Consider the following 23,602-nt stretch of genomic DNA (forward strand, 5'->3'; position numbering starts at 1 on the left):
AATTTTTTCTTTTTTTGTTTCATTTGATTGTTACAGATCCTGGTATGTGTTTTTGTATAGTCATTAATTTATTTTTCTAATATTAATTGTTGTTTTTTACTACATATTTAAAACTTTGTTGTTTATGTTTTTGTAAAGTTATTATTAGTACAAACTAAAGGTAATTCCAAATATGCAACTTCACAAATAACTTTTTACATGACATATTGATTTACAATATTCTCCAAAGAAATATTTTCTTCTCCAAGAGATCAAGCCTAAAAATTTATATGATTCTTTTTTTTCATTATAATGTTAAAATTAATAGGACTAAAAAGTAGAAAATGAAATGATAGAATTAAAACTAAAAATTAATTATAATTGTATGATACACAATGATGACTATTCTCTTACACGAAGTACTTTCTTTTAACTTTTTCCCTATTATACCTTACTTCTGTTTCATACTTTTCAAGGATCCTTAATGTATTTTTTTTGTGCACAACTTCAATTCCAAAAAACTATCATAACTATATTACATATCAAATTTTATTTTCGCAAGATTGTATTTTAATTTTGAAATACGTAATGACTACAGATTGCCTATTGGTATATCAAATGATTGTGGAACCCTCCTTCATTAAACGAGGGAGCACAATGTTTTCATTCAATCCACAAAGGGAGTGGAATTGAGACACAAAAATGGGAATGTATTGTTGCTCTATATAAACAGAGAGGAAAAACATCTTATTACATCTCAATTCCACACCCTTTATGAATTCTAAGAAACCATCATGCTCTCTCGACACTGATATTCTAGGATTTCTCTGTTGAACATGCCACCACTGTTCTCTGGCAACAGTGCCATCATTTTCGATTTCCCCTTTATTTTGCCCATAGAAGCCATCGTCTGTCCATATAAATACAAACGACATGATTCCAGCGACCAAGAAGTGACAAATTTGGCTGGAATTATTCTTTTTTTTCCATTGAAGTGCATATGATCAGGAGTACCAAAGAATTTTTCGATGGAGAAAAAAGAATAATTGCTAATACAATTTATAAACAAAGCAATATCAATCAAGATTTAAGGATAGTTAATGTGGATCCAAATCGAATAACTGCCAGTACAATTTATAAACAAAGCACTAGCAAATCAAGAGTACCAAGGCATTTCTCAAAGAAAAATCAACCATTACGTATGAGAGAATCTATAACCACATTGCAGATGCTATTATAAAATATTAAGAAATCAACAAAAATATCAATAAGGGATTGAAGTTCTATGTAACCCTTCAGGAGGCGACCATTAACGTGAAACAACAATGTAGTGATTTTGTGATTACAAGAAACATGTAATGAAGATAAATGATGTGATAGGTAAAGAGGCAGATTTCAGGTCTCAGAGAAATGAAAAGAAACATGTAGTGTAGAAACAAGTTTGGATATATACTCAAACATTTCATCCTTATAGTTCTCCACAAACGCCTTACCATTTTCCAGGTCAAGGTTCAGGACCATGTAAAATCGTGAAACTTTTTCTAATAGAAGAACAAGGTGGGATAAAGTTGTGTTATCAACTATTTCCAGAATTTCCATCACTATATAAACTGATCCTATAGCAAGTACACTGATTTTATACCTGCACACATAAGATCCTAACAAGGAAGCTGTAGCCATAGCTACACACAAAAATTAATTATAATGATCTTGTCGCACATGATCAACCAACAACCAAGAAGAACAAGAAAAGTATCTTCAAAATTTGATAATTTAATAGAGAGAGAGAGAGAGGGAGAGAGAAAGAGAGGGAGAGAGAAACCTTAAGAAACCAAAAAATACCTTTTGACGAATTGGATAATGAGTTGACCCTCAAGAATTTGGAATATTGTGGCTTCTTAGGTCTTGTGCGCTACTTGCATCAACAGGTGAAACAAGGTTACATCCAAAAATTCCTGGTATATCTTTAACATTCAATCCAGGGTTGTTTTGCAACAACTGAATAAAAAATTATCGCATTTCATCTCTCATTTCATTCATTTTTCATTCATTTCTTCCTTCAGAGAACTGATTTCATTAGCATGCTTTTGTTTGATCTTGTTAATTTCTTCATCTTCTTTCACAGAACTTGTTGTCACTGATCTACCATAGCACTTATATCGTCTAGGCTTCTCCTACCCTAACACTTCCCTGAAGGCATCACCAGCTGTTTCTCTAGAATTTTGACGATTCTGAAGTGCAGCCTGTTGAATAAAATTGACATTCATAGTTAACTGTAAGAACTATTTACTTTATGACTAAAATCATCCTATGATTCATTTTTACCTTCCTTCCGAGCAAACTGTTCTTATAATAGAAATCAATAACTAAAAAACCTAAAAACTTATCCCAACAAATAACTCAAAATAAACATATTTAATATATCCTCGTACTTCCACAAAGAAGCAGAAGAGTAACAAGATGACATACTTAACAAAAAACAATGGAATCACACTTTCTACAATATACAAATTTTAATTCTGAATCAAATAAACTAATAATCCTCTTTAAAAAACTTAGTGTTGCAACTTTGATATCGGGCTAAATTTCCTTTCCCGTCTTTGTACGAGTTCGAATAAACATTTCAGACTGTAATAATTCCTCCTTTTTTTTCTTTTGCTACACGCTACCAATTATATCAAAAGAAATTTTTTATAAAAAAAACATGTTCTAATTAAGTATGAAAAAAGGAAATTCATATACCTGATAAGTAGTACTAATGCCACATGTACTCTTGCAAAATTAATCGGTCTCATTGGATGCCTCCACTTTTATGTTTCCTTCTTTTAGAATCACATCACATATGTTCTTTAATTAAATAAAAAAATATGTTTGAATTGATAAATAAATAAGAAAACACATATGATGCAAAATATGTCAAAGATTAGACATGTACTATTTTAGCTTTAATTAAAAAGATGGGTGTTGCCAATACTCGATCAACTGGCGAAATTGAACTTCTGAAATGTCTTTAAGATGTTTTGCTAGCATATCCTCAACAACACTATTTTATCAAAATATATATCTTTAATCACATGTTTGTGTTACCTCTAAGCATCACGAAGAGTAGTCATCACCAATTTCTTTCTTTCTATTTGAATTAGGGATTCGGACTATGCAAGATAAAATATATTCAACTTCATTAGTGAAAACAAAAATAAGATATGTAATCTAAAAATTGATTGTTCTTACATTAATATATTCTCACATGTGCTTTTTAATATCTTTTGGCAGCGCATGTCGAGTAATGTACATCAAGTTGATGAATCTAGGATTCCTTGCAATTGTTCCAATAAAATTGGTTAATTCTGACACTATATTACCAGCTATTGTTTCTCCTTTATCAATTGTCACCTCCTCCCTTTCTTTGAATATTTTTTAATGAATATTTTTACATGTTGTTTGTCCTCGAACCTTTTTCTGCTTAGATAAACCTAGATTGATGTAACAACCAGGAGAAAAGAAATTTCTTTTATAATGATTAATAAATCTTGCAAGATTTAAAACATACCTTTTGTAGTACAATCAATGTCATCTTCCTCGTCTATAGCACACTCATCCTTGTTTGCAACTTAGTAGATCTTAATTATCATGTATAGATAACTAGTCACATGTATTGAAGCAGTAACACTTTCTTGAAAGACATTTGTAACCCAATGTTGTGCATAGGAAGCTTAATTCCCTTCGCTTGAATTGACTTTCCAGGCTTAAATAACCTCGAAGTAGTGATGCTAAAAATGAACCTTAAAGAGGTTCAATGAAAGTTAAAACAAGCTATTAATGAATAGAAGGGGAATAAAAAAAAGTTTAATGCACTATGTATAGGATATATACTTACCAATTCAAATGCTTCCAAGTAGTAATTCAATGTATCGCGCCTACTGAATATGCATAGGACTCACTTCGACGATCATGATCTGTGGCACTTTCTTCCCGTACTTTATAATTTTAATTGTAACTCGTGATTTGTTTCATTTCAACAACCCCAAAGTAATCAACTCCTTCTAAACACAAAACAAATATTAGTAGAAAATAAAAAAGAAACCCCACTGCATAATATGGACTCATAAAAATCTAATGGTGTTCATTACATACAAAAAGAACAGATTAAAAACCCCAAAATTACATAAATGAAAGAAAAGGGACTCATAAAATTGACCAATTTTTCCACCATGTACTTCAACAATCAGACGTTGTAGGTAATTTAATATGTAGTCGAACAACAACTTTCTGACCCTTCAATCCCCCCTTCTTCACAATAACAGAAAAATTATACACAAATTGGCCTCAACCTACTTCCTCCCCAATTTTATTCTCACTCACAAATTTCTTAGAAAACCCAAAACTCAGTGTACTATTAATACTCATATGACCTGTTCGTTTAACAATTTCATGTTCTCTAGATTCATCTAAACTATTCATCTAACAGAGTGAGTCTACTTTTAATAAAATACACATACTAGATTTTTTAGGACAATACTTCAAACTTCCAAGAGCAAGATCAGGAAGAGAAACAACAAAATAAACTTTGAATTACAAGTAGGGAAATAACAACTATGAATACAAATTCTCGAATCTTTAAAGTGATATTACATCAGAACCTCGAAAGTAACTAATTATGAAATACATTTCATATTGAATGAAAATCAACTTAAAGATAAATTAAATAAAAAGAAACAAACGCATCAGAATAACTTTCAAACAATCACAATATCACTCTTAAAATAGAAGAAGAGGCGAAAAGAGTACTACGAGGAAAACGACATTACCTTTCTTCGGGCAGTGAACTGGAAAGGGAAGAGCAGGGAGACAATCTTCACCGTGAAACTCAAACACTAACAACATATGAGAGTTCCAGGCACAATCTCGGACTAGAACAAATCTAGGGAACACTAATCTGCAAAACGAATTAGAAAATGAACTTGCAAGGAAATAACTAGACGATGAGGTATATGCTACCTGGAGAATGAAAATAAGGCTTAACTATCGAAAGATACTTTCAAACAACCAACCAAATGATCAAAACGATCAATAACAAACATGATCTATGTACTTAAAATGGCAGTAAGCTTCAGGATCGTAAATAGCATACTTCAGTCAATGTATTCTGAAATATTTGCAGAGTTAGTCTACTTTCTTGATAATCTTATAATAGTGAACTTGTCAAAGGATCAGTTCAATGTTGATAGTCAATATATCTGGGACCTAAAGTAACCTTAGCAGTGATAACACAGGAAAGTATTACTAGCCGACACTTGAATGCTTAAAGACTAAAAAAAATCTCCAAATGCTGAGCAACTAAAGATGTTGACATGAGTTTGTAACACATGTTAACAAGTAGGTCAGTTAGTGTAGCTAGTATATAAGCTTGTGCTTTCACATTCATTTCCATTCCAGCTGAAAACATCAAACTATGACAATTGTTCTGAACATGAGTCCCACCGTTTCAAGAAGTTCAGCTGAAGCATATATGATATAGGAGTTTGGCTTCAATTACTACACAAGTTGTTTGGGTTAAAAGTTTGATCAAAGAATGGAAAGAAAGATAAGTGCATAAATATCACCAAAACTGAATGTGTAATATGAAAATGAACATTGATTTGGATAGTTATTTCTTAGAACATCATACTCTACCTAGGAATCTTTATAAGATGCAACATATGCAAACTGGGATTTTCAAATTCTGTACTTTATAATATTATTTACGTGCTTATTCGAATTCAGCCTAGAAGATGATATCTAGTCTCTCTAAGAATCAGGCTCACATGATTATTTTTTCTATGGATGCTTCCTCAAGGCCATTGTCTCTGTCAAAATTGCACATGCAAATTTTTTAATACCAACAGTACTATCACACAGGAAGGTGAGGGAGTTGTAAATGAGCTTCTCTAGTGCACAATCTGTGAGAAAAAATGTAAAGATGTTTTTCTTTTGGAGGTTTAGTTGCTTTATCTTCTTTAATTGAGCTGAATTATTGAACTTTCATTTTGCAGATCATAAATCATGCAGTCTGAATATGAATGTTATATCCTCTAGTTCTAATAATCCATCTATATCATTTTGCTGGAAGAAATGGCAAGAGGTATTTCTATTATTCTGTAGCTGAGTTCTCCTGTATGATGGCATATTAAGAATCACTAAAAATTATCAACCTTCATTGTTCACTATTTTTCTATTATTTTGCAAATTCTAATGGAGGTAACTTTTATTTACCTTCATACTAAACAAATAGCATTTGTCATAAAGTCCATCCATGTGTTGAAAAATGCAGTCAAAGATGAGAATAAAAATTACGCAACTAAATGCATAGACAATAAAAAAATAAAGGAAGAAATTGGATGAAAATAACTTCAAGGACTATAAAACAGATCCAACTGAAAGGTTGTGGTCTTTAAAAGATCTTCCAGGCAAATATGATGCAGATACAACCAAAAAATGAAAAATTTTGGACTTCAACCCTCAAAATAATATAAGAATCTCAAAGTCAGCTTTCATTGTCTAAATAATTTCTTTAATTCTTCTTGACACATTTTTTCAATGAGCCACGTATACTTTAATTGGCCTCAACACTGTAATGTCCATATTTGTGATCTGAAGTCTGATATCATCGATTGTAAATCATAGTAGCTCTCGCATAAAGGAGCCTATATTTGTAACCTTCTATTTTTTGGTCATCTAAGACCTTATAATAATTGTTGTGGCATGTAAGCTTTGAGTTTCTAATTAGCTTGAGACAAGGATACCTCATGGTACCAATTCTACATGTGACACATTTTAAGGGACATTCCAAGAGAAAGATCAGGACGAGAAACAACAGAACAAAACTTTGAATGACAAGCAAGGGAAAAACAACTATGAATACAAACTCTTGAATCTTTAAAGCTATATTACATCAAACAATCACAATATCACTCTTAAAATAGAAAGAGAGTCTAAAAGAGTACTATGAGAAAAATGACATTACCTTTCTGCGAGCACTAAACTGCAAAGGGAAGAGCAGTTAAATGATCGTCACCGTGAAACGTGGTCACTAACGACAGCTGATAATTCCAGGCAGAATGTCAGACTCGAACAAATCTTGGGAAATCTTGGGAAAACTGATCTACAAAACATATTAGAAAATGTGATACTCTTATTGACACTGAACTCTTCTTGCTTGCAATGTGTTTCTATATACATATTTTAACTATTTTCTTCTCTTGGTCTAAATATTTTTTTCTCAAATAAATCCCAACTTTTTTCCAACCCCAAGAGTGAAAAAGAGGTTTATATAGGAAGTCTAATACGAGCTTCACTCCCAAATATCAACTAATGAAGCTATAATACTAGCCATACTCCCAAAAATCATATAAGAACACAAGAATCCAAACCCTAAAGCTAAAATTTAGACTTACTAAATAGAAGTTCTTACTTGATAAACCCTATTCCAACAAAAGTAGTATGAAATCTTTTTCTTCAGTGAGAAATTGGAGAGAAACGTGTGACAGAGAGACTATTTAACTTCATTTAATCATCTTTCCAACAACCCCAAAGTATCCAATTCATTTCTAAACACAAAACAAAGAAACAACCACTTCAGCTTACAGGAAGACAATTTTAGTACTTAAACTTGACGAAATATCGGAAAAGAGAATCGAACTTACTCTTCAAGAAATCGTTATCTGAGAGATGACTTGAACTAATGGTGGATTTAAATATTTAACTCATTAGCTCAATTCTTCGATAACTTCAATTCTTCAGGGTGTTGTTCTCACAAATCGCAGAAGAGAACCCGTTCTCACCTCTCTTTCACTTCTCTTCACCAGTTGTTCATCATCTCTTTCTTTGTTCAGTGAAAGAGCGTTGTTCATTGAAAGATGAAATTCTGAAAGTGGAATGTGAAGTCAAAGGGGAAAGCTAAAAAAGATAATGTTTTATGATTTATTAATGTTTTTTTTGCCAATAAAAATGGGAGGGAGAGTTAAAAATATTGGAGGGAATATAATACTTCTGTGAAAAATTTTAAGGCAACACTTAACGGTATTATTTTTTCAATTATATGTTCAACACCATATTTCAATATTCAACATGATAAAAAGACTAGAATAAACACCATAGCACAATTCAATACTAGATCATAGCTTAAAATAAGATGCCTAGGTCAATTCACCTTCTAACATAGATCATATCCTCAAAACTAGCGTGAAAGACTACAATCATCTTAATTTATTCATGATTGGTCTAACAACATCAATTGAATCAGTCATACTCCAATTTACATGAAGATCAAACGTAGGGTTAAGGGTTAAGGATCATGCTCTTCAATTTAGATCAAACCATCACAAATTACTATAATCTTAAAATACATGTTAATTTATCTATTATATACTACAGAAACCAAAAAAAAATTCAGTTCATAACATCAAATTCATAATTGAGTGAAACCCACTATAAAACCCAACTTTGTAAATTCATTTTGAAGGAAACCTTTGAGGAAAGAGTCTCAAAGGTGAATTAGATCCCATAACTAAATGTTTGATGAAGATTTGATGGTGAAATCGTCTCTTTCCAGATCCCAAAACCTCCCCCTAGCTTATCTTCAATGGTGTCTTCAAATAGAGAGAGAAAGAAGAGAGAAGGAAGAGAATTTATTTTGTGAGTTCTGTTTAGATTAATGAGGGTTGGGGTCTTTATATGGGGGTTAAATTAGTTAATTAATATTTCTTTAACCCCTAATCTTAATTTAAAACGTGAAGAAAAGTTGAAGACCCCATCGACAAGACCACGATCGACGGATCGTTTATCCATCGACAGGCAGACCTGCCTCCGTGCTGCACAATCGTAATTTTCATCAGAAACTAGTGCAGGCGGGGGCGTTCTCCATTTTTCTAATTGTTGGTCAACGGTTGTAAATGACGCCCCATCGACCCATACACGGATCGACACTTGGATGTCATCGATGCACACTGCCTAGATAGTGTTGACATCAACTTGCAAGGGTCCTCCTCAAAGCCATTTGGTTGATCCTTGGGGAGTCGTAGCGTAGAAGTTTCGACCAACAATCACCTTAAAAACATGTTATACACCCTTTCACCTAATTTCATGAATTTTTTACTCCTAAAAGCTAGTTAGATAGGCAAAGGTACTCTAGTACCCCTTAGAAATAGTTTCCGAACGTAAGGAAGTTCTTGGACGTTTTGGTTCCTGAACTTTCTAAATGACCTATATTCATTATAGTAGGTCTTAAAACAGTGTTTAGACCCCATGGTAACCTATGTGAGGCTTTAATAATCATCTTAAATTTTCGATGTGTCACATTATCCCCCCCCCCCTTAGGAACATTTGTCTCCGAATGACACTAAATTCCTTTGAAGGGAGGAATGGACTCAAGACTAGCATCCCTAACAATCAACAATCTCAAATCAAAATAAATCATATCATTTCAACAAGGCAATTTCAAAATTCCTATTACCACACATAAGGCTCAAACACTTCATCATGAGACATTTCCTCCTCACAACACACATGAGCTCAACATACATTACATGAGTCAATTAGTACAAAGTTCAACTTATCAATAGTTACATAACTTTTCACTAAGTCTCACCATGTCAAAATGCACAAGATAACTCAAACAAGCCAAAGAGAAAAATCTCAAGTTCAAATGCATAAGTTTCCATTAATTCACTTTAAAGGTTATGCAAAAATGCACATTTTGCATGACTTCACTAATAATCAAAACAACTTCAATTTTAGTTATAATTTTAATATTAGTAAGAACTACTAACCTTAGTTATCAAATAAATGTGGGTAAAGGGACTTCATGTCGGCCTCGGCCTCCCATGTTGCACCTTCAACTAGGTGAACAATTTTAGGAAAACCAACTCTTCATTCCTTATCATCTTGACTTGCCTATCAAGAGTTTGAACCGGAACTTTCTCAAAGAGAGGTTATCCTTGACACCAATACCCTCAATAGGAAGTATGGACTTGGGATCTCCGATACACTTTTAAGCATAGACACATAGAAAACCAGATGAACCGAACCTAAATCAATAGGAATTTTCATTTCATAGGCAACCTTACCAACCTTTTGCAAGATTTCATAAGGACCTATATAAGGAGGACTCAACTTCCCTTTCTTTCCAAATCTAACCAGCCCTTTCATTGGTGAAATTTTTAAATATGCCTTATCACCTTCTTCAAACTCCAAATCCCTTCTCTCCTTTCATTGGTGAAATTTTCAAATACACCTTATCACCTTCTTCAAACTCCAAATCCCTTCTCCTATGATCAGCATAAGACTTTTGCCGATTATAAGTCGTTTGCAATCGCTTCCTTATGATATGAACCTTTTCCAAAGTCTTATAAACCAAATCGGGACCAAGAAGTGAAGGCTCATCCACTTCAAACCATCCAATAGGATACCTACACCTTCTACCATAGAAGACTTCATAGGGAGTCGTGGAAATGGATGAATAAAACTATTATTATAAGCAGACTCCACTAAAGGAAAATGTTTTATCCCAATTCCCTTTAAGATCAATAATGTAAGCCCTTAACATATCCTCAAGGGTTTGAATAGTATGCTCCGCTTGACCATCCGTTTGGAGATGTAAAGCAGTACTCAACTTCACCTTGGTACCAATCCTTTTTGGAATGACCTCTAAAACCTAGATGTGAATTGTTCACCCCGATCTGATATGATAGATAACGGAATATAATGGCGACACAAAATCTCATTTATGAAGATCCTACCATAATCTTCTACCGAATAGGTAGGCTTGACGAGATAAAGAGAGCGGACTTGGTCAACCTATCAACAACAACCCATATAGAATCATACTCCTTTTGAGTATGAGGCAAACACACTACAATATCCATATCGATGTCTTCCCACTTCCAAGTAGGAACATTGATTTCTTGTAGTAAGCCACCTGGCTTATGATGTTCGGCTTTTAATTTTTGGCAATTCGAACACTTTGCGACAAACTCCGCTATGTCCTTTTTCATTCCTTCACACCAATTAATTTCCCTAAGGTCATGCTACATTTTTTTCAAACCCGGATGAATTGAGTAGCGCGACTCATGGGTTTCTTCTAGGATCCGGTCCCTCAACCCATCTACCTAGGGAACACATAATATCCCTTTGCACCATAAAATACCATCCCCCTTAGGGAAAATGTCACATTAAGATTGCGGAGGACCATTTCCTTAAACTCTATCAATGATTTGTCAAGGTGTTGCTTGGACTTCACCTCAACTACTAATGATGAGTCAGAGTTATCATGGACCATAAAACTACCATGCGAAGAATCTTCTAATTTCATCCCAAACCTAGACAACCTATGAACATTCCTCACTGGTTCTTTTTTGGATTCATCAATGTGGGATACACTACCCATAGTCATACGACTTAGGGCATCCACAACCGCATTAACCTTGCCAGGGTGATAAGGGAAACCTATGTCATAATCTTTCAACAATTCTAACCATCTTCTTTGTCGGAGAATCAACTCCTTTTGAGTGCACACATATTGGAGAATCTTATGGTCGGTAAAGACATCAACATGAACACGAACACCATACAAGTAATGCCTCCATATTTTCAAGGCAAACACCACGGCCGCTAACTCAAAGTCATGAGTTGGATAGTTTCACTCATGTACCTTAAGTTGCCTAGAAGCATAGGCTATTACCTTCTCACGTTGCATAAGCACACACCCCAAACCCACACGGAATGTGTCACAATACACAACAAAACCCTTTCTACCCTCCAGTAAGGTCACTACCGGAGCAGAAGTAAGCCTATCTTTTAACATTTGAAAACTTCTTTCAAATGCCTCCGACCACACAAAGTTCTTACACTTTCAGGTAAGAGTAGTCAAGGAAGATGCAATGGATGCAAAACCATCCACGAACCTCCTATAATAACCTGCTAAACCCAAGAAACTCCTAATGTGTGTTGGAGTCAAAGGTCTAGGCCGATTTTTCACCGCATTCGTTTTCCTTGGATCAACCTAAAATCCTTCACTAGAGATGATATGACCAAGAAATGTCACCGACCTCAACCCAAACTAACAATTGTTACATTTGGCAAACAATTGATGTTCTTTAAGGGTTTGCAATACCACCCACAAATGACCCATATGATCATCTTGATTATTCGAATATACCAAGATGTCGTCAATGAAGCCAATGACAAATGAATCTAGGTTATTTCAAAACACTCTATTCATTAGGTCCATAACCACCGCTGGAGAATTAGTGAGATCCAAACACATTACTAAGAACTCATAACGACCATGTCTAATTTGGAATGTGGTTTTTAATATATCCTCACCTCTCACCCTAAGTTGATGATACCACAACCTTAAGTCAATTTATGAAAAGTAGTTTTCCCCTTAGATTTGGTCAAACAAGTCGTCGATCCGAGAAAGAGGATACTTTTTCTTAATTTTGACTTTATTGAGTTGGCGGTAGTCAATACACATTCTGAAGGAACAACCCTTATTCTTGACACACAAAACCGGAGCACCCCATGGAGAAATACTAGGTCTTATTAAGCCTCTGTTTAGTAAATCTTTTAGTTGAGCCTTCAAATCTTTCAATTCGGTCGAAGCCATCCGATAAGTAGGAATTGAAATGGGATTTGTATCCAGTAGCAAATCGATACCAAAATTAATTTGTCGTTCGGGAGGAATCGGGGAAGGTCATTAGGAAAAACCTTCAGAAATTGACTCACTACGAGGACCGAATCAATGAGAGGAATTTCGGAGTCTATATCTTGGAATCTTACAATACGGTATAGACAACCCTTTGAGATCATTTTGTATGCTTGTAGACAAGAGATAATACCTCTAGGAACAGAATTTCCCCCTTTCCACTCAACAACAGGTTCATTTGGAAAGTTAAACTCACCACTCTTGTCTTACAATCAATAGAGGCAAAACATGCATGCAACCAATCCATACCCAATATAATATCAAAGTCAAGCATATCATGTTCTACTAGGTCAACATAACAAACTCTATTGGGAAACATTATAGGACAATTATTATACACTTTTTTTGCAACAACCGACTCACCCACCGGATTAGATGCTATAAAAGTTTCATGCAAAATGTCGGGAAAAATTTTAAAATTTTTGACTACTAGAGGAGTAACAAAGGATAAAGTAGCACCAGGATCAAGTAAGACATGTACATCAATGGAGAAGACTTTCAACATACCGATCACCACGTCGAAAAAAGTCCCTTGCTCACCCCTAGAGCATAGACCATAGAAGCGGTTCTTCTTTTGAGCCTCATTAGAACCACTTGCTTGAGCTTGACCACTACCTTTGTCTTGACTCCTCACATTTGGTCAACACCTGACCTAGTGCCCACTCTTTCCACAACCAAAACAATTATCCATCCCCTTAAGGAAATCACCATAGTGCTTCTTGCCACACATTCCACAAGTTGGCTTCTTTGTTGGTGAATTAGTTCCTTTTACCTTCTAGAACTTAGTGTTAGACACCCTATCACCACTAGCCTTTGGAAAGTTGGAAGGGACTTGACTTGAAACCCGCTTCATAAATCTAGGCTTGTCTTGTATCGCAAGCCTATTATTTGAAGAGCCTCCATTAAAAGATCTTTCCTCTTGGAATCATTACTCTTCCTCCACTCTTGCCCCTGTGACAAAATGGCTCATTTAATCTCTAGGATCGGAAAGCAAATAAGGAACATATTTTGAAAACTTTGTGAATTTCAAAGAGTATTCATGAACACTCATAATTCATTGGCAAAGGTTGATTAAATCCACCACCTTAGCCTCCCTCATCTCTCTAGGAAAGAAACGATCTAGAAAATCATTCTTGAAAATCTCCCAAAACAAAGGACCACCTCTCAAAGGCCTATTATCCCTTCATTGCACAAACCATGCTTGAGCCACGTCTCTAAGTTGATAAGTGGCCAACTAAGCCTTTTGACTTGTGGACAACCCCATAGCCAAAAGTATCTTATAGACCTCATCGATGAATTCTTGGGGGTCTTCCTCAACCATAGACCCGTAGAAAGTAGGAGGGTTCATTCGAGTGAAGTCCCTTAGACAAGAAGTCGTAATAGTGACTTGTTAATGAGAACGGGGTACAACCTCCCGGTTTGTTTGGGTCGTCATAGCTTGGGCTTGAGTCATGGCCCCGTGTGCTTGAGTGGTGATAACTTAGGCCATTGAAGAAGAGCGGTCCTTATATTCTCATCTTTCAAAGGAGGAGGATTGGCTGGCGCTTGCTCCATGTTAGCATATTCTTCAAGTGGATGAACTTGATCACCATGGACAGGAGCTCCTGCATTGGTGATTTCCTCTTCAAGTCTTCATGTCGTGTTCCTTATTGTGTTCATTTGTCCTATAAGCACAAGACTAGATTAGATGAGAAAGTACACCATAAGTATACTCTAATTGTACGATATAAGATTTCCAAATAAATGAGAGTTTCCTAGGCATCATGTAGGTTCCCATTCAAAAGTGTGGCGCGCTTCACAATTATGAACACGAACTTACAGAGTCCTGGTAGAGAGAGACCTAAACTCTAAGTTAATTCAACCTCATGCTCTGATACCAAGTTTGTCACATCCGAGTTTACCCCCTAAATGTAACTGGTGTCATCGTCCTCTCATAGGACTATGAGTAGCCTCTTATCATACATCATCACATTCAAAAGTCAAATTTAGAGAAAAATTTAAAAACTTTTATTACTTCTACTTGGAGGTTTACGTAGATCTCTACATACACATAATAAGATATACAATGAGTATACATAGACCCTTAGTATAGGAAGGTTACATAGCCTTTTACTTTTATTGCACATACATAAATGAGTAAAATGGAACATAGTCTTAAGGATTGTCTCAATCTCATACCATTTAAATATCATAACAATTTGGGCATATCCCTACATCAATGTAAATAAGCCACATATAGGCTTATACAAATCGTACTCAAATGAAAAGAGATTGAACATAATAGTCTTAAGGCTAAAACAACATAGTCTCGATATTGGCATCGCTCTCCGACAATAAGGACCCAACCCTACTCGGATGATCAAATATCTAGCGCTTCTTGAAGTCGCCTTCCAAAACACCTCAACGACCGGAACCTAAAATATTGGGGAAAAAGGGAAGAAAATGGGATTAGTACTCCACATGTACCAAGTATGAGACCATATGCACATCTATTTATAAAACATGCTAATAAAAGGACATTTCTATAAGTATGCATTTTTCTTTAAAACTTATATGCATATTCAACAAAACCACACCAAACAATAATTCACATTTATTAAGTCATAGACATGATCATCATAATACCACAAACATCAAGTCTAGTTCAACCAAACATTTCCACTATACAAGTAGAAGCATATTCAAGTAACTTTACATCCAAGTCATATTAAACAATAAGCATCAATAAGAGTACATTTCATTATAGCAAAGCAAGACAATAACCCATGAACCTCTATAAAGTCGACAAGTGTAACAACTAAGCAAAGCCTCATAACCTTACTCAATCAAGTAACCCAACAAGAATAATAACACCCTACTTCATATAACATGACATTTAGATATATCTTTCATCTTACTACAACAATATAAACCATCACGTACTCATAATTGAACTAGTCAACATATAGTATCAATAATGTGAAAGTCCTTCATATACATATCATAAATCATCATAGGCATAAACATACAAAAACATCCTCCTAAGACTTCCCTCAAGGCTAACTAGTGCAATGCTTAGGTAGAGTCCCATACCTCTCTACCTAGACTAAGCTAGACCCCTTTCGGTTATCCTAGTTAGAGTTCTATTCATTAATTGATTCTACATTTTTAAAACATCTTTCCTTAAGCGATATAGACCACATGAGCTAGTTTGGAATCTAGTGTCATACAACCCTACACCGAAAGAAGGGGGACTACTTGTCAAGGTAGTACAAAACCATAAAACATAGCAATTACGTGGATTCACTAGCTAGTATTCCTATGGGCATGCCATAGTTCAAGAACTAGGAGATATAGTTGGGACCCTCTTTATGCTCCATGCATTGTAGTCTTCAATATCAAGAATATTTTAGTCCTCCTACCTTCCCTATGTGGGAAGGGACACTCCTCAATCTAGTTCACTCGGTGCTAAGATAGAGTCCTTTTTTGAAATGTCTTGAAGCCTTAATTATCAATATAGCATATTTTAGGTCATAGGGCCTACCCCCTTTTATAATCATTATCACAATATCTCAATAAGAATTGTATGAGTATAAGTCCTTTCATTACAATTCATACAAGTGAGATTAACACATTAGCATTTCACTTCATAAGAAGGCACATTGATAGTTGTCACCATCCTTATACAACATACATCTTAATCATCCTCACAACATAGCCAAGACATTTCAATTCAATATCATAACATCCTATTAATCCTAATACAAGGCATACTCCAATATAACTTCATGACTTAACCACAATTAATCACAACTGGAAGTAAAGATAGAGATTCTAAGACTCACCTAGTTTTCCTCATAGTTCATCATTTAGGCCTTACCATAAAACCTCAATTCAATCCAATTTAGATTTTCAACACCATTTTCAATATTAAACATGATAACAACACTAGAATAAACGCCATAGCACAATCAATGCCACATTATAGCTTAAAATAAGATGCCTAGTTCAATTCACCTTCTAACCTAGATCATCTCCTCAAAACTAGCATGAAAGACTACAATTCATCTAAATTTTTTCATGATTTGTGTAACAACATCATCTAATAGTGATTTAACTAATAATCAAGTCAATTGAATCAGTCACAATCAAATTTACATCAAGATCAAACGTAGGGTTAAGGATCATGCTCTTCAATTTAGATCAAACCATCACAAATTAGTATAATCAAGTTAAAATACATGTTAACCTATCCATTATATCCTAAGGAAACCATAAACAACTCAGTTTATAACATTAAATTCATAATTCAGTGAAACCCACTTGAAAACTTAACTTTTGAAATCCATTTTGAAGGAACCCTTTGAGGAAAGAGTCTAAAAGATGAATTAGATCTCATACCTAAAAATTTGATGAATATTTGATGGTGAAATCGTCCCTTTCCAGCCCCCAAAACCTCCCCCTAGCTTGTCTTTGATGGTGTCTTCAAATAAAGAGAGAAAGAAGAGAAAAGGAAGAGAGTTTATTTTGTAAGTTGTGTTTATATTAATGATGGTCAGGGTCTTTATATGGGGGGTTAAATTAGTCAATTAATCTTACTTTAATCACTTCATAACCCCTAAACCCCTTAATTATTTTAATGAATAAATTTAAAACGTGCAGAAAAGTTGCAGACCGCATCGACAAGACCACGATCGACGGATTGTTAGTCCATCGACGGGTAGGCCTGCCTTCGTGGTGCACAACCATAATTTAAGTCAGATACTTGTGCAGGAGGGGGATTTCTCCATTTTTGTAAGTGTTGGTTGATGGTTAGCAATGATGCCCTGTCAATCCATTCACAGATCATTGCCTGCATCTCGTCGATGCACACTGCCTAGACAGTGTTGACATCAACTTGCAAGGTCCTCCTCATGGGTCCTTGGTTGGTCCTTGGGGAGTTGTACCCTGACGTTTCGATCACGAATCACCTTAAATCACATGTTATAAACCCTTCCACCTAATTTCATGAATTTTCGACTCTTAAAAGCTAGTTAAATAGGCTAAGGCATGCTAGTATCCCTTAGAACTAGTTTCCGAACGTCATGGACGTTCTCCTAAACTTCCTAAATGACCTATATTCATCAAGACAGGTCTTAAACAGTGTTTAGAGCCGATGGTACCTATGTTAGGATTTAAGACTCGTCTTGAATTTTCGAAGTGTTACAGCTCTACTGTCAAACAGCACATTGGATCCTAGACTTATCATGAGACAGTATATTCTCTTATCACATAACTCTTATCACAATTATATTTCAGAACAATGCAAAAGACATGTTTAAACAAATAATGAGGCAATAACCATTTTGATAACAACGCACAATTCACAACAGTGCAACCGTAATACAACATCAAGAAATAAGCAATAAGCCTCCAATTCATTCTCAAATATCACCCAAGCAAATACACAAATTTCATACGCTTAACAAGGGTTTAGAAATCCACTTGCCTCAGATAGTCAAACAATCACTCCGGGACATGAGCCTTCACTATTTGTTGAGTTTCCAAACCAATGCAATCTATCCAAAAATTTAATCTGGATAGGATTTCGAAACTAACAACACCCATATTACTATAGGTTTAGTCTAGACTCAAAAACTCACCCCAAATCTATAATCAATTTCTTAAATATTGATGTCAATTAACGTGTCAACTCTTTAAAAAAAAATTTATAAAAGCCTATGGTTAAATTAGAATTTCTCCAATGTTAATAATCTAATAGTATTTATGTATTACAAATACATTATCTATTTTAATATATGAAACTTAAGTCATGTTGTGATAATAAAATTCAAAATTTTAAAGTTATATACTCCAAAATGCCGACAGTGCACTGATTTACCTTTCACCACCCATTAACGACTTTCTAATGTTTAACTCACTATGACCCAGTAACATTGAAATCATTAATTAATAACTATCCATTAAGATTCTCTCTCTCTCTCTCTCTCTCTCTCTCTCTCTCTCTCTCTCTCTCTCTCTCTCTATATATATATATATATATATATATATATATATATATATATATATATATATATATATATATATTTAACTATTTACAATAAAATTATAACATTAGATGTACTTTTGTTTCTTTCCCGGCAAGATATGTAGTGCTTTCTTCATAGTTCTCCGCGCAGGTCTTATTTCCTTTTCTTTTTCTTAAATAATTAGGTATTAAAATGACAAGCCCTACTACTTATTTATTATATATAGTCCAAATAGTATGGAATCTTAATTAAGTTTCATATTTGGCCAATAAAATAATAACTTAATTAATTATTTTAAATGAATACCCATGAATTAAATAATTGTAATTAAATAAATAGTTCTTACTTCTAAAAATTACATTTCGGGTCAATACAGTCAACAAACCAACGGATGGTTTTTGACCATTAAGCCAAAGAAAAGTTTCATTGTCCATTAAAACTTTTGTAACCTTTAATACATTATTTCACTCATTATCCTTCATTATACCTTCTAAATTATGTAACTTCTAAAACCATTATTTTTATTATTTACTATTTCATTATTTTCCTATTCATTTCTAGGAAGATTCTTGTAATACAAATAGTGATGGTCTTCATTTAGTTTATATACACAACACACAAAAGAAAATATAGAGTGAAAGAGTAGTCAAAAAGAGAGTTCTTATTAGTTGAAAGGAGGTGTTCTTGTTTGTGGAGCTTTGGATTCAACTCTTGTCCAACGTATTTGAGTTATACTTTGTGAAGGTTGTTGTATCTTGGAGGGGACAAGTCAAAGAGGACTACTTCTGGACCGGTGAAAACATTTGTTGTAGTGGGCTTGAATCAGGAAAACGAGATATTCGCGCCTCAACCTGAAAAGATTTTATTTATTCATTTCATTTTCAATTGTAATCTTGTCATTTTTGTTATCTTGTAATTTTTCTCTAACAGTTACACTATATATATGTTATCAAGATATATAAGTTAATCCTTTACAAATTTAGTAAAGGAAATAGAGGCTTTATATTCGGGGAAATCGATTACATGCATGGATGATATTGATTTATGAGTGAGAGTGTGCTTGTTTGAAAAGTCCTTAAATGATATTCAATTAATTAACTTAAGTGTGTTAAATCTTTGTTGGCGTGAGAGACACTTGCTGTATGAGTATAGGTGATACAGAGTAATGCTTATGTTTTTAAAAGCGTTGGTTGCAAAAAGTTGTCAGGAAACATGCTATTACGAAGGATGAATAAGTCTTTTGGGAGTTGATAGTGGATCCACAATCCAATGGAGCGAGTCTAGGTCTAGGAGTATTGAGTAGTTGTTCGAGGACGAACAAGCTTTTAAGAGTGGGGTAGTGATCTTGGGCATATATTTTATGCCCATAATGCTAATTATGCCCACATGTAAGCCAATTTTAAATTCAATATGTATGTATTTAGAGTCATATCGAGTCAGTTGCATATTTATGAGCAAACAAACATGATTTGTTGTGTAGGTAAGATTAATGGGGGAAACAACCACGAAAAGGAAAAAAGGAAGGAGTCTGAGGATTCTAGTCAAAAGTGAGCAAGGAAGAGGCTGAAGAAAATGCGCCAACACATTTGTGTGCTGCCTTCGCGTCGCAGAGAGGGAGGAGAATATAGGTTATGAGAATTAAATTCGAGGCATAATGCCTTGTGTTTCTCGCGCGTCGTGCAAAAGGCAAAAATGTCTTGTACGAGAATCTAAAGGTCAGGGCGCATCGCGCGCCTGAGGCCCAGATTTGACCGTTTCAACTTTTAGTATAAATAGGGTTTTATTTTATTTTATGAAAGAATTCCTTTTAAAATTTTGAAGAATGACAATTCGAAAACGTATTTTGAAGCTTTTAGGGTTAATTTCTCGTTATCTTTTGCTTTCAATCATTGTGATTATTCCTAACTATTGTATGATTGATTTGTGGACTATGAGTAGCTATATACCCTAGTTCTAGGGTTGTGGCTACAAGATTAATGTAATCTTTTGATTTTGTTATTGGGTTTGTTATTGACTATCATATAAATCTCTCATATGTTCTAATTCTTTACATTTCATTCTTGATCACCATATAAATAAATCTATTATCCGAATAGAACTCGGGAGATGAATAAGTGGATAGAACGTAGGGATAGGGATCTTGTTGAACTCTAAACAGCTAGGACTGATTCGTCTTTAGCATAGAAATATACCTAGAGACCTCGCTTGAGTCACCATACTGGATGATAACTTAATGCTCAGCGTTTAATCAATATATCCCCTCTCAACATTGTAGTTAGGGTGTTAAATATTGTAGGCGATTAGAGCTTAGGAGACTATGATCATAAATCTAACCCTGTGAATCAGTGATTCGATAGTTAATAACTACCCATTTAAACAATATTAATTGCATGATTCTTGATAAAAGTTACAGCCCTGGATCTTTACCAAGTCATTGTTAGAAATCGTAAAACCAGAATTGTACTCTTTACATTTTGTTGTATGTAGAAGTAGAAAATACAGACTCTTGAAAACAAGAATTACATTTGTGTTGAACTGCAATTTAGGAGAATTGACAAGCTCTAATTGTAAGTCACTGTGGGTATGATACCTGACTCTCATAAAGAGCCACTCTATTACTTGTAGCATCACGTGCTCTTGCGTGTGCAATTTGACTGCACAAGGTTCCGTGTTACATCAAGGGGGTAGCATCGGAGCGTGACATTATTATTCTCAGAGTTGAAGATTGACATTTGATCTTCAGCCTCAATCTATTCTTTGGAATTTTTATCCTCAATGAGTTGATACATATCGGCTATATCCTAATGGTTCTTTGGGATGCTATCCAGGGTTCAAGGTTTGGGCTACACACTCTCCGACTCTTGATTCACGAGAAAATGTTCTCACTAGTTTTAGGTGGTCTGCGTACATGTAAGATTTATGAGGGTCCTTTTGGTTTTTTCTTAAACTTGCACGTGAATGTAACTTCTGGGCTTATGGGGGTCTTAGTTAGGTTTTAGTTAGATATTTACATACTTCATTTCCGTTCTCTCTACTGTCAATGTACTTTTTTGCTATATTTCCTCTTTTCATATTGCCTTTACTTTTCTTGCTCAAGTAGCCAATGATTTCTACTAAGTACACATTATATTGGTATTCATGCTACACTTTATATATGTTTTGTAATGCATATCCGAGCACTAGTTACTAACATTCACTTTAAACCAACAATTGACATATTTGGAGGCAAGGGTGAGCACATGACGTCCTAGATCATACATGTCTCCATCTGTTTAAGCTGAGTAGGCTTTTGTAATTTGAGACAAGCCTATCTGTTTTGCTCCACTTTTGGTACCTGTACACTCTTTGTTAGCAGCTCTTTGCTTGTGACTTCTAGGTTTTCGAAGGGATCTTTGATTTTGTATATATGACATGCTTCCGCTTATTTCTTCTGCTAATTTTGTTAGGTTGTATATTTTTACTTTGTTTCTATGCTTATATTTGTTATTTGCAATCTGGATTTTCTTACCTTCTGGTGAGTTATAGTAGGGACATGATTCAACAAATCCAATGTAACCCAAAAGAGGCTTAAATTCCTATATGACTTTAAAGAGGCACCAAAATAATTACATGAAAAGTTCGATTCATGTATTATTGAAAATGATTTTAAAATAAATAAGTGTGACAAGTGTACATATCATTGGAACAATTCACATGCTTTTATTTTTGTCTATATATTATCATATATTGATATTTCTTTAACATTAATGTTATTGGAGAAACAAAAAATATTCTTTGGTGAGGCAATTTTTTATACTATACGTGTGATAGAATTTTTCTTGACAAGTCACATTTTGTTGAGAATTTAAAAAGCATCTTCGTTATCTAAAATATCTAAATTAAACATTGTAACTAATGAAGATCAATACATACCTAAAGCTTCTAGTTATTTCTGAATTCTCACATTACCTGTCATGTATATGAGCTACACTATGTTAATGTTAATCCTTCACAAATGGAGTAAAGGCAATAGAGGTTTTATATCCACGGAATTGGATATGAATTGTGAGGCCAAACAGGTTATAAAAGAATTTCTACTGGAGTTAAGGGAGTTTCTTAATGATCAATGAAGATTGGATAATTTTTGAAAATGAATGCTCAAATTGCATGATTTACCATGGTCCATAAATTGTTCAATAAAACTTATAAGAAGTATATGTGGAAATATTAATTGTTTTGTTGTGGTCTACTATGACAAAATAAAAGTAAACAGACTTCTGTATGTTCTAATATTTCCAAGAAACTTTCGGATACATTTATATATGAAGATAATTAGGAGTAATTGCGTTAAGAACTAATCCAGAAGAAATCTCGCAAATATAATTGGCTTAAATTTTTCAATTTACCGATAAACAAGAACTCAATCACAGGCCACCATAACATAAACTAAGACTAAAATTATAAGCAAGCACAAGTCAAAAACTTGAACCAATGCTTATATTCTGTCTTTACGGATTTGCGATCAACTGCCTACTCAGTCCGAGGGAATCAACAAGTTGAATATGATGCCTCAGGCATAGGCTTTTCCTTTTACGGAATATAGCTACTCACAACCATATGGTAGAGAAATGAAAATCGTTAGCAAGTACATAATATGCACTCAAACATCATCACAAGGACGACACAAGGCGTTTGAGTAGTGAATAGAAAGCAACACACGATGTGCATGCTGAACACATGTTACGGTTGAAAGTTTAACCCTATCATGAACAAAAGCCAATTATTTAAATGAATGATAGGGAGGTGGACTTACTAGCCACTATGTTTCTAGACATGCACTACTAATCTATCCAAAATCAAATGGAGAAACAAATAAATGCAAGGACAGAGGTAG

At 34.3% G+C, this 23,602-nt stretch overlaps 1 long non-coding RNA gene across 1 annotated transcript; it reads right to left on the bottom strand.

Moving 5' to 3' along the window:
* Positions 1 to 471: 471 nt before the first annotated feature.
* On the bottom strand, positions 472 to 4,016 carry LOC138337655 (uncharacterized). The gene is made up of 4 exons (XR_011211036.1): positions 3,857 to 4,016; positions 3,530 to 3,761; positions 1,822 to 2,222; positions 472 to 889 (listed from the first exon to the last, which is right to left on the bottom strand). It is a non-coding gene; the product is annotated as an uncharacterized lncRNA (long non-coding RNA).
* Positions 4,017 to 23,602: the final 19,586 nt, after the last annotated feature.

Source organism: Solanum lycopersicum, chromosome 8, assembly GCF_036512215.1.
Source record: "Solanum lycopersicum chromosome 8, SLM_r2.1".
Taxonomy (NCBI): Eukaryota; Viridiplantae; Streptophyta; class Magnoliopsida; order Solanales; family Solanaceae; genus Solanum; species Solanum lycopersicum.